Source organism: Apteryx rowi, unplaced genomic scaffold (genome assembly GCF_003343035.1).
Source record: "Apteryx rowi isolate R43461 unplaced genomic scaffold, aptRow1 scaffold_111, whole genome shotgun sequence".
NCBI classification, from domain to species: domain Eukaryota; kingdom Metazoa; phylum Chordata; class Aves; order Apterygiformes; family Apterygidae; genus Apteryx; species Apteryx rowi.
Window position 1 is genome coordinate 699,128 of NW_020447320.1, and position 13,264 is coordinate 712,391.

Below are 13,264 nucleotides of genomic sequence, written 5' to 3' on the forward strand. Positions count from 1 at the left end.
TAAATCACGAGGAGTTGTCAACCTCATCTCTTTATTACAGTTCTTGCTTCTGCAGCGTGATAGATGAACTGCATATAAAGGAGCCAGAGGTGCTGCATTTTTACAGCCTTGTATATATAGCCTTTTACTGATTATATGCTGGGCTGATAAGCCTAATAAATAATATAAGTATTAAATTTATCAATTTCTTTAGACTTCTGTTGAATTACTGTTTTTCATGTCATCTTGTTTTTCTAGATTAGGGTAATTTGTTAGGCCTAATAGGCTGCATTCGCTTTGCAACCGGAAATGCAAAATGGTTCTCATAAACGCAGCTACATTCAGGAACCACTGGCAGGTCTGAAGCCTGCCAGCAATGGTGCAAAACTTCAACATCTTTCTGCAGCACTCCACAGTGTCTAGATTGTCCTGCTGAACTGTCATGAGCTCTGTGAAAGATGAGGTGGCACCAGCAGAGCACAGAACTCTGTTTGCTGCATTGTGCACACTAAATTAGGGGTAATAGATGGGCAAGGACCGTTGGACTATGACTTACAGAGAAAAATCCTGTCCTCTTGGTTTCTGTTTCCATTTGGTGTTGTAGTTGAGCTCAGCCCTTATGTTAGTGGCAAGCAACTAAACTGTGCCGAGAGGTGGACTAACGTAGTAAGAAAAATTAGGAGGGCAGTGACGGCTTATTTCTGTGACAGCATACGAGATGCTACCATTCAAGCCACTGTTACAACATAGTCTTTAAATTTCTGCACAGGAGGTCAATGTGATTGAGCTGAATTTCCCCACTTCCTTTATAGGGAGTTTGTATACAGGGAATTTGTATTTTCAGCACACAACTTCTTGTACTAAGAAAAGTATGTGGGTGTTTTGTACTCTTGTGAAAATGATGAATGGCTTCGCACCTTCACAGGAGGAAAATGTACTGCCTTTGTGGAGTCACCATACTAAAGCAAATTGCCAACGAGCTGTGAAAGTGAATACTTGTCCCTTGAGCCTGCAGACAGGACATAGGCAGCCATTCGTTGCCAGTGCTGGGTGCTGTGATGTTTTACTCTGCTGTAGTCAGTGAGGTTCAGCATTTTTGGACCAAATGAGCATCAAAACATAGTCACCTAATAGGCACTTTCCTCTTTTATCCCCACCCTTCTTTCTTCTGGTAAAAGGTATACGCTGTACCTGTTCTTTCTGCTGCATTCTAAAATACTCATTATTCAAGCTTTTAAAGTAAGTTTAAAATATACATTTATTCTGTTCAGTGGGCACTTTTCATGTGATCTTTCTTTGTAATCTTGTACTTGGGCATCTAGAGGCCAGATTCTAGTTAGCTCCAGGCATCAGAGAGTTTCCTGGTAAAGAACATCATTTCTTTGGCAGTTTCCTTTCTCTCAGTCCAGCATAGGAGGCAGGTAGGTGTAAGGTGTGACAACAGCAGGCAGAAAGACAGCTAGGTCCTGGGCAACATGTCCCAATCTTTGCTGGTCCCTGTGCAAGAATCCTAAGCTAGCATCACTTGTAGTCATTGTTGTATATCTCTCTTCCTGTCAGCTCTGGAAACAGCAGCAAAGTTTTCTTGTGCTTGTAGGCACTGTTGCAGGTCCCTTGACAGTGTTTCGCCAATAAGCCCCAGGATATGGGTGTTTCTCCAGACTTTACTGTAAACGAGCTCACAGCAGAGACAGCTGTGGAACTGGAGAGGTGGCAGATAGACTGACACCTGATTTATTTATCTTTTTTCTTTCTCCAAAGCTGGTGTAAGAAGAATCAGGTCAGTTCATATTACTTTAATATTGTGATATTATACAACAGTATGTTGTACAGTATCATGTTTTACTTTATTATTGCCCTGTATCACAAGCAATTCTGGGTGAATTAGGATTCATTTCTTTGTTTTTAAGTTAAGTTTAAAGTGAAGACATATTTGTTTGCACTCACCGTTACATCAGTAATACTCATCAATTACCTAACTTTGGAGATGTGGAATTAACTCATAGACATTGATTGTGCTTTTCAAATAATCTTTAATTAAGATATAGGATGGTGACAACTGCTCTTTTAGTAGTGGAAGATACTGAAAAGCAAGAAAAAAAGTCTCTTCAAATGACTGTAAAAAAACACAGTACTCCATTATGAAAAGAAAAAATAATCTACATACTTTGTGTTCTTACCAGCTAGTATGTTCTTTTGTTAGCTTACTTTTCATAAGGCTGCCAGGCAGACAGTGAATTGCCAGCAGAATATAAAATCTAGCTATAGTCAAATAAGCCTCTAATTCATTTTGATGACAGCTTACATCCCCGTAATGGGTGCAGCTCACTTAAATGCAGCTGTTGACAGCCAACTATTATGAGAAGTGTACGAACAACATGACTTCCATATCTTCTTATTTTCTATGAGATAAATGCATCATTCACCCTCTTCCCTCCCAGTCTTTATGTATATGCAAATACTCCCTAAAACAGATATTTGCATGAAGGCAAAAGAAGTTAATGAATTCCTAGCTAATAAGTTTCTAGCGAATTATTACAAATATTTTTTCTATACAGTAGTGCCTCAACTATGGGCATGTATCCTGAGGAGTACTCACTTCTTTAAAATGTATATGCAAAAAGGAGTTTTTCATCCTCCATGTTCCCTTGAGTCTTGTATCTCTGTGATTTATGTCAAACTTCACACGGAAGAGATGGAATATATTCTCTTTGTTGCCTTTGTTTCAATGATTAGAGTTGTAGACCATCTGCATTGGCCTGAACTGTGACTCTGAAGCCTAAGATTTTCAGCTCTGACATAGGACTGTTGTGCTCCCCTACAACGTGCCAGATAATGATGTTCCTGAGTTGCACTGTGGTGACTGTAAAGGAGCATCTTTCCTCTTTTCTTACCCTCCAAAGATTCAGCTCTCTGCCTGGAAGTCCTGTAAGTGGCATGCCTCTTAGACACATACCACACATCATTTGCACATAGTATCGGTATGCTTAATACCTGGCATGCCTCAGCTGGTGACTTTGGGTGCCACTGAAGTGCTTGACAGTGTTACTGTTGTAAGTGGATCATATTCTGGTACTGGAGTCTGTGTGTAAGGCTCTGTCCTATGACAACGACTAGATAAGGAATTTGTTCCCTTTGGTAGGGCTATCAGAATCCCCACAACTGTTTGCAGTTTCCTGGTTAAGCAGTACATGCCCCATCCATCAAACTTACTAACTTGGTTAGTGTGAACAACTCAATCTATGTGCATAGCTCCACTAAAAAGGGTGCTGTTAACAATCTCATGTAGTATACTACATGTCCAAGACCTCTGGATGTTTCAAGCTGTCAGAGCTGGAAATACTAGATATCTGGAAAGCCTGGAAGAGTATATGAAATCATCAAATTTTCCTGGACAAAACTTCTGGAAGGGGAAGAGGATCGTGTAGGGTAACCCTATGCTTTGCAGATCCCAGCAGTCCAGGTGGTAAGTGTAAAAATTGTTTCAAAGTTTGGCTGAGTTGTGCTCTGTCGCAGGAAGTTTACTGAAGGTTTATGAAAACATTTTTTTTTTCATTATTTTCCTCAGTCTTCTTTGTGATTTCTTAAACCATGTCTTTGTTTCCCTCCCTCTTCTCAATGGCATTTCCATGGGCTAATTTCTGTGGAATTTTACGCAGGCAGTGTAAAGAGAACCCCCTCAGCCCTGGGGTGCTGTTCTGCCTGTGCAAAATAAAATACTTTTTATGAGACTCTCGCATGAGAGAAATGAAATACTAAAATTAGATAAATAATTAAACAAAAGCTATTTCACTTAAATGAACAATATGAAAAAGGCCCTTCAAAAAGTGATGACCATCTTGTAGTGGAAAAACAACATACCCAACCTACCAATTACATCCTTGAATCCTCCTGATTATTTTGACTGATAACTTTGTTTTCTCTATACGTCTCTAGATCTTCTTTCGAGTGACAGTTATATACATCAAAATGATTTAAGACCTACTTCATCACCACATTATCCCTTCCCTTTGACCAGTGCTGGAGCCTTCACTGCTAATTCATTTGTCTGCTACAGGAGAGGAAGAGTCCCCTTAAGCTTCCTTATCTTTCCTTTCAAGTTGTCCTGAGACTAATCTAGACTTCCCAAAGGCCCTCTTTGTAAATATGTGCTCTATCTGGCTCTGTGATGTACATGGCTTGTGAGTTGTTGAGCGCTGTAATTAGCAGACTCAATTAACAGTGACTTGAAGATGTTCAGCATCTTACAGGATTATCACTAATGTTGGGAGCAAAAAGGTGGCTTCTCCTAAATCAAGAGATGTCTGTTTCCTTTAACTGTAGACGAATTCAGGCATTTTCATCTGCATTTTGAATAGCAAGTACTTTAATCTTCAAGAGACTGTTAGCTATGACATGTGGTATACTTACTCCCATGACCTAAACTAGATTGCTCTTGTTCCTTATTCGTTCTCATGTCTGATTTCTTTCTCAGTCAAGGTTAGAAGTCTTTGCCTTTTTTATCAAACTGTATTCTGTATTACCAGCAGGTAAGAAAATCCACATGATGTGATCCCATTTGATTAGCCTGGAATTTGAGCCAGTATGTGTGAGCCTGGAAACCAGCAATCCAAACAATGTCTGTGCCCACTGGACTTTCAAGAACTGCAGAACAAATGCTGGTATGTTTGGAGCAGGGGTAGGCACCACATTTATTTGCTAGCTTTCATGAGCGAGCATAGGAAACAAAGTCATAGGGAAAATGGTAAGAGGGTCTTAATCAGCACCTCCCCAAACAAGGACCTGGGTTTCTGGCAAACTGGTACAACCTGTGATGATGACCATTTCATGCACCATCCAAAACAGCTTGTGTAAAGGTGAAATCCATGTGAAATACGTACCTTTGTTTTGCTTTGTGGATGCACTTTGAGCATCTGTCCTAAGGGGAGAAGGAGGGGCCTCACTGCCTTGTTAGGCTGAGCTGTGGACACATCAGTAACGTTGGTCAGTGCAGCCTGGAGCTCTGCGTCTTTGCCACTGCGGTGTGGCACGTGCGGCTGATGCTGTTGGGATAATTTTACAGATCTGCAGCTGCACATAGCAGCACCTTTGTGAACCTTTTCCTAGGGTTTATGTGAAAGAGAGACAGAAAACAGTAAACAGATGACTCAAGGTGCCTAAACATAGGTTTCTGCTGCTGTTTCTAGTGCCAACCCTAACCCCGTCTGGTCTCCAGGTGCTGCCCCAAAGGGCACAAGGCTCCTGCAGACTCTGCACCACATCTGCCAGCCCAGGGAGCAGGCTGTGGTCTCACAGCGACAGCTGCCACGTAGGTAAGACTTGAGGCACTGAGAGGATAGTTCCCCACTACACACTGGTTTGGTGTGACCATGGCTTGACCCCAAAAGGACTGTTCCTACTCCTCTGACTATCCAAGACACTCTTTCCCCTTTCCTTGCCTTAAATCTAGAAGTTCAGCGGCTGCAGAGTGATACAGCAAACATTTTGGGTTTTTTTTGGTGGCTGTTAGATCTGATGTTTCATCTGATTCTCCCTGAGGCAGCTCTGTAACTCTCTCGGAGTTGCTCTGGGTAGAGGAAATGTGGAACTGCACCCACAGGTCACTAGTGTTTTTTTCTGAAAGGCCTCTCAGCTGCAAAACATCCAAGTCCAGTAAGCAGGGCATCATTCAACTGTGTGTCTTTTTTTCTCTTGTTTCTATAGCCTTTTGAAAAGAAGAAAACTAGGACAAGGCATGTAAAAGGACTGACTCTTGAACCAAAGTGCTACAGACAGATCTTCCTTGATTCAGGGGTACTTGGATTGACTGATGTCATGACTACATGAAGTCCAGGTCAGAGAGAAAGAGGGAGAGACATCTTGTTTTAATTGTCTAGTTACATCCCATCCCCTCTCCTCAAAAGTCCTCTTAAATCTCTCCCTTAGGTGGATATGGGAAATCTGGAGGAAGAAATGGAATTTTCACCTGCCCTCTCCAAAAACCTTCAAACCAAAAGAGAAATTCAGTGTGAAAACTCTTTTTCCACCTATGTCCCATGTGTACATGTATGTACTATGTACAGGTGTTAGCTTGGGATTCTGTGCTGCACAGCCCCAAATTTGAATAAGGGCATCATATCTGCATATGTGAAGTGTATTTTAAAATGACTGTTAGTAGGATCAGATTAGCAGTAATTTAATTTTAATGGGGATGTTTATGCTTAAACATCTACAAGTACAAATAGCTACAAATCATATCTGCCTTTAATTAATTCTCTTGATAAATCAGTTTCTCATACTGCATCAAGTTGCCTTAATGAGGAAAAATTCTTGTTTATATCAACAGCATTTAGCCAAATGTGAAATGTTTATAGCAATAATTCAACAATGCCCTTCAAGGAGCACAAACAACAATGATGAATGTTCAGGTTGTGCAGCTCTTTCTGTTCTTTTCCCTCCCATCAAATAAATAATATGTTTGGTTTAAAAATAAATGGAGATGTTTTGCATAAGCAGTAGTATTGCTGAAGGGGAAATGGGCTAAATTATAGCACTAAATTATTTGCTTGGGTAGGTGAAGGTCCCACCTAGTTTGAAACAGACTGTGCACAGACCCTTGATAAAACAGACTCACCCTGAGGTCTGGCTTTATTTTGGCAACAATTTGGTTAATTTGTTACTTTATCAATAAAGTAAACTTCATGTAAAGCTTGCATTAAAAGCTTGGTTGGTCTGAGAAATTCCTTCTCTCTCCCAGCACCACACAGCTCACCCGTTTCTGCCCCCGGCCTCTGTTTGATACACCTGCTGGCATGAATTTCAGCTATTTTTTCCTGTGCAGGCTCTTCAGCTGCTACATGGGATCCCACAACTTGCTGCAGCACCCTTAAGGGATTCAGAAACGTCTGGAAGATCCATACTTGATTTCTATTGCGTGCCACAGCCTTTGCCTCCACGTCCTCAGTGCTGTTGCCTTTCCCAGGGAGGTTTAAAGCGTGCGCTGTCGGAGAGTGGCATACCATCAAGGGAGCAGCCAGGCGAGCTGCCTGCGAGCCAGCGGCTGGCAGGTAAGGGGCGTTCCCGTCCGGCCGAGGTGGACCGTGCGCAATGGAACACGACAGTTCTGCTGCCATGCTGGTGCTGGTGGAGTGCGGTATTTCTGGCTGATTTGAATGCTGCATATACTTTTGAGAGTGTATCAGGGCTGCTGATTCTAGATGTAATGTTTCTGATTTTGAGCGCAATGTTTTGCCTGTCCATGGGCAGAGATTTTGCTATGTTCAGTGACAGTTCAGGTTAGGAACAGAGGAGAAAGAGGAAGATGATTATAAAGAAGATATGATGAAGTCAGTGTGGAAGAGAGACTTGCTCTGCTTCTGTTTTTTTTCTGAGAAAAACCCAGTCCTTCCTGACAGTGTAAGGTTGGGGCAACAGGGTAAACCCTTGTGGAGGTTTTATATTGTTTTCCTTGGTCTCTATATTCTTCTTTTTAGTTAGAGCAAGGAAGCTATACTTGGATTTGTTCATGATTAGGGCCAAGCAAGACATTCTTAGCAAACAGATTTTTTTAATGAATTTTGTGTTTTTCTCTGAATTCTTGAATTCTCTTTCCAACATATTTGTTGTTTGAAATCCTTCTCCCTTTAATTTCTTTCCATTCTTAATTTGTGAACAAGTTTTATAAAACATTGTCAGTATTTATTTTAAACGTAATTCAGACATTTTGGGTTTATGCAGAAGTCATGTAATATTTTTATTCTGCTTGTTTGAGTTAGCATCTTGCTGAAAAGGTTGCCTGAGTATTTGCATGAATTTGTGAATTCAGTATTTTATTTCTGCAAATATTTTTCCAGGATTCACTTTCAGGCAAGTTCTTGTCCACCCTGGGGTTAACCACAACAGTTTCTGTAGAATGTCAATATAAAAAGGATGCAAGCACAGATTAGATGAATTGGTTTAAAAATATTGAATAGATGCACCAAGTATATATCTTTCGTTCAGCCGTGTTCATCATATTGAATAACACTGATTGTCATACTCAGAATGAAAATGGCACTCTTTCAGCTTCTGTTTGTATGCTTTTAGTTTTACAGCACAGTTGATTTGCCTTGTCTTTGCACGTATTTCTGTGTAGATTTGAAGAAAAGCTAATATTAATCCAAGTGAACCATAGGTATTTCATAGCAAAAAATCCATCAGAATCTTCTATGCTCTTGTATAATCTTGTATGCTCTGTACAATATTATATATTGTAGCGGGGAAAAAAATGCTCTTGTAAGAACAGCGCTCACCACCTGTGAGAATTATCTTTTTCCTTTCATTTCTGTTTGCTGTCCCTTTCACTTTCCAAAACAACTCAAATGATTCCTGGAGAGAAAAAAAAAGAACTTTTTATTTAATAAATCAAAATTGAATATAAATAATACTTTGCAATTATGAGTGTTTAAATTCCAAATTTTTTAGGCTAATCACTTTCAGAAACAAACAAGAGATTGAATTTATATCGCCTGCAGTTGTTATTGGAAAGGTATGCCTAGAGATTGCTAAATGAAGTCAGTCCCAGTGCAATTATGATCACTCAAGCATGCTTTCAACGTATCGTGCCAAATTAGGTAGATTTGAGCAATTTGACTTCCTGTAACAAATCTCTAGGGCACTTTTGAGAAAGTACAGACTGTTTACAAACACTCTCAGATTTCATGAGTAACTCGGCGCAACAGCAGTCCTAGCAGCACACAGGCACACACCTGTCAAACTGTGACAGCATGGACTTCTCATGCCACATGTGCTGGAGAAAGACCTCACTCTCTAGGTTTTGTTATCCTTTATTTGCAATTTAAAAACTGAAAGGCCACCAAAGTTTTAATTACCTTGGACTCAATCTTTTGAAAACCAAAATGCTACAATCTGTTAAATGTAAATATTGTTGGTTTTCTGCATTACATTTTTTCTTTGAATTTTTTTTTGTTGCCAGAGTTAAATTTTTTTCTTTCTGTCTAGCACAAAAACCAGAGACTGTATATCTGGACTATATATGATGGAGGCATAACAATTTAGCTAATAAGAACTGCTGTTGCCCTATTCCGGATCCAATGTAGACGGTCAGTATTTCTGAAACCACAAGTTTCAGCAGATCTTTAACTGACAATAGACATCTCAAAAATAGCCCCACCATTCTAATATATATGTTTTCCACTGGAAACAGGCCAAACTTCCTAAGAAGATAAAATTGAATTTTGCAGAATGTACTAAATTTGCTCATATGTCATGAGTACCAGATTTGTAGAGTACTGTTCTTCCTGAGACAGAGATCAGGTTGCTGTAATGCAATGATGAACAGCAGTGAACAGCAATGTTTTTTCCTATTCAATGTACTATAATGACAATAGTTTCTGGTTCAGGGCATTGGGCCCAATCCTGTACCTATACCTAAGCTGCCTGCTTACTACAGTAGTAAGTGCCGTATGTTCAGAGCCTGAAGGCTTGAGTACGTAGGATTACTCTCTAGGTAGGCTGGTGTTTAAATGCTTTCCTGGGTCATGGCCAATATGCTCAGCACCTTGAAGGACTGAGCTCTAATGAGGTGTTAAAGTGCTTATTCTTCCATAAGCATTGTAATTTTAAAAAATAAGTCTTTTTACTAATTGTGTTGTACAGCACAGCACTACTGCAACTTTATCAGCATGACCACACTGAGCTTCTGTTACTGTCCTGTTCATCACTGAATTGCAGTAAAATCCCTTAGGTGCTGGTTCTGTACAAATATAGTAAAAAATGCACTGCTTTGAAAAGTGCGTCTTTTGGGGGAGGTGGAAGGAGGGTGGGTGGATGGATGGTGTTAAGAGCAGCCAAATGGAGTGAAATGTTTTTAAGCCCTTCCAAACTGCTACACACACTTTCACTCACACAGATCCTCGGTGAAAGCAGAATCCAATTAGATTTTAGCGCTTGGCAATAGCCAAGTTTTCTGCAGGTCACTGTAAAATTAAAAATCAGTCCTCTGTGTAATATTAAAGATTAGAAGTGGCACCACTGTGCAGTCTGCCGATATTTTAGTACAACACAAAAACCCCTTGTTATGCTGGTATCTTCTGCACCTATCCTGCACTTTTCATGATGTATATGGAGAAAATGGGTGGTGAGCACAAATATTCCATTGTGGAAACTAGTAGTTCATCAGTTTATAATGCTTCTCACCTTTATAAATGAGGACTAAAAACTTACTGAAATGCTCTGGCAGCTGTTTTTTTCCTCAGTTCTGTTTAACAGCTGGAATGGCTTGACCTATTGGAGAAAATGGGGTCTCCCCCTTTGTGTTTCGGTACTTGCTGCATTGCTATCTTGGCCTCTATTGGATTACTCCTTTACTGTTTTGCAATTCTGCTCACATTGTAGTTGGGTTTTGTGCATTCCAGTTTTCTCTTTTAGCTGTGCCTGTCCTTCTTTTAGTACATATAGCCCCTGTTCTGGAGTCTGCAATTCCCTAAGCAAGTTGGTGCTCAGATGTGTGCTTTGTGCCAGCTTTTCTCTACCCACTTTAAGGCAGACAATTAGTTGTTTCTCAGGAAAATGTAAACCAAATAAGATATCTTTCGCCTTCGGTCTCAAGTGCTGTGTTGCAGATGTGCAGTATGCCAAGGTGTCATCGTGGACCCAAGAGACTGAATGGTTTGGGCTTCAGAAATGCACAAGTTGATCTTTGGAAAACCAAACTGTCTCAGGGAAGGTCTCCTCTTCCCTGAAGAGAACCTGAGCAAATCCCCTTCTCCAGGGGACTCCCAGAGCTTTGGGCCACAAACGAAGTCTCGCGCTCTCCTCCCCAGAACTGTGCTCGCTCCACCATCCTGCCTGCCAGCATGCTGGGCAGAGACTCCGACAGGGAGACGCATGTGTACTGCTCCTGTCGCTCCTTCTTCCTCCTCTGGACCCGACAATGGTCGGGGTCTTCTGGGGTACAAGCACATGACAGGAGGACAATGAGGAGCCTGAGCTGGGCTCCCAGCCCAGACCCTGAAAAAGGACTCATGCCCTTCCAGTCTAGTACTAATGTGTGCTCCTCCCTAACTGTGCTAATCACAAAGGCATATTTTAAAGAATTGGCTAATTTAAAATTAATAGTTGTTTTTGGTTTTTTTAACTCTGAAGCTGTAACGTAACAACCTTTTTCCCCTTCTGTAAAGCATATAAACAGTGTGCAAAATCTTCACCTTGTGGGCATGCAGAAATAGGTTTTCATCAGGATACTGCATTAATTAAAAGTTTGTCTTGCCTAATGAGTGTGTGGTCCTGAGCACGCTGTGCCAGAGGCCTGGCACTTAAGAGTTTATTGATCAATTAAAGACCCCTACAGCTAATTATACAATTAAAGGCATTTCATTCTGAAAGATATCTGAGGCTGGCTTAACAACTGGCCTTTTAGAGGTACAGACCAAAATGAACTACTTAGAGCTGGTTTCGAGGGAGGGTGATTCTGTATTGCTAAAAAAGCACATTTCCTACTCACTTCAGCTGACAAGTCTAAACTTAAAATAGTTGCATGGAAGTATGTGTGAATAGTCAAGCCAGATTATTTGTGGGTGTACCAGCAACCATATCTCCCACCTGCACGTTTGCTGTAGGTTTGCGGTGTCAATGTGTTTGCGTACGTGAACGCGCCCGCTGGTTGGTGTGAGGAGCAAGGGCGCTGGGGGCTTCCATACCCGGCGAGCAGGAGGAGCTGCTCCGGAGTGCGGGCACAGGCAGGTCTGGGGGCCAGGGTCTGGGCAGGGGGTGCCAGCCGCCTGCTGCTCCCAGGTCTCAGCTGGAGGTGGGGGAGCCACTCATATGATGAATTAGATGTGCCCTGTGCCATAATCTGAGGTTAGACAGCGGTGGATGCTTAAAATTTTGCTTGCTGTAGTTTCATCTGTGTGGCAAATTGGCGATTCATTGTGCAGAGCATAACCTAGGTTAATTAATGTTTTGTGAGACAATTTCTGTGCAATGGGCTGGGGTTTTGAGATCTACTGTATAAACATTTAATCTGCAGTGTCATCGCTCACTTGCACTATTTGTTCCCATGATGCTAAACATTATGGTTCAGCAGTTGGTAATACATCATCTGAAAACATTTTTTTCTCTCCAGCCTACTGCTTTGCCAACCCACACCTTGTTTACCTTTTGTTTATTTTTAATAACAGTAATAAACAAGATAAAATATTGATTCTATTTTTCATGAAACAAGTGATTCACAGCTTTTTTATTGTGGTTTTTTTAATAGCTGTCTTTGCAAATCTTCCGCTATGTTTATGCGGTACTGGTCTACTTAATTTTAAGAAAACTAGGTAGGAAATATTTGGAAATAAATATGTAGTATCTATTTTAAAGTAAAAATTGGTTGGATGCACGTCTTTTGTGTTTAACACTCAGCTGACCTGACTGTCCAAGTTTTAAACCCAATCACAATTGTGGGCTAGTCTCATCACGCAGCAGTATTTTTAACTTCTTAACTTAACTCCGTCTTCACCGGAGGCTCTTATTTAGGCTGATGTCAGTGAGTGTGCCATTAGGCCCAGGTGTGTACAATAACTTTAGATACATCTCTTTGTTACCTTCTTGTGTTTCTTTATAGCTGTACAAAATGAGGAAGGTACTGAGTCAGCAGAGCTGTTAAACAGGTGATCCTTGACTTCAGCAAGATTCACAGAATCACAGAATCGCAGAATGGTTGAGGTTGGAAGGGACCTCTGGAGATCATCTAATCCAACCCCCCCACTCAAGCAGGGTCACCTAGAGCACGTTGCACAGGATCGCGTCCAGGTGGGTTTTGAATATCTCCAGAGAAGGAAACTCCACAACCTCTCTGGGCAACCTGTTCCAGTGCTCTGTCACCCTCACAGTCAAGAAGTTTTTCCTCATGTTCAGATGGAACTGCCTGTGTTTCAGTTTGTGCCCGTTGCCTCGCATCCTGTCGCTGGGCACCACTGAAAAGAGTCTGGTCCCATCCTCTCGACACCCTCCCTTCAGATACTTGTACACGTTGATAAGATCTCCTCTCAGCCTTCTCTTCTCTAGGCTAAACAGGCCGAGGTCTCTCAGCCTTTCCTCATAAGAGAGATGTTCCAGTCCCCTAATCATCTTTGGAGCCCTCCACTGGACTCTCTCCAGTAGTGCCACGTCTCTCTTGTACTGGGAAGCCCAGAACTGGACACAGGACTCCAGATGTGGCCTCACCAGGGCTGAGCAGAGGGGGAGGATCACCTCCCTCGACCTGCTGGCAACACTCTTCCTGATGCACCCCAGGATACCATTGGCCTTCTTGGCCACA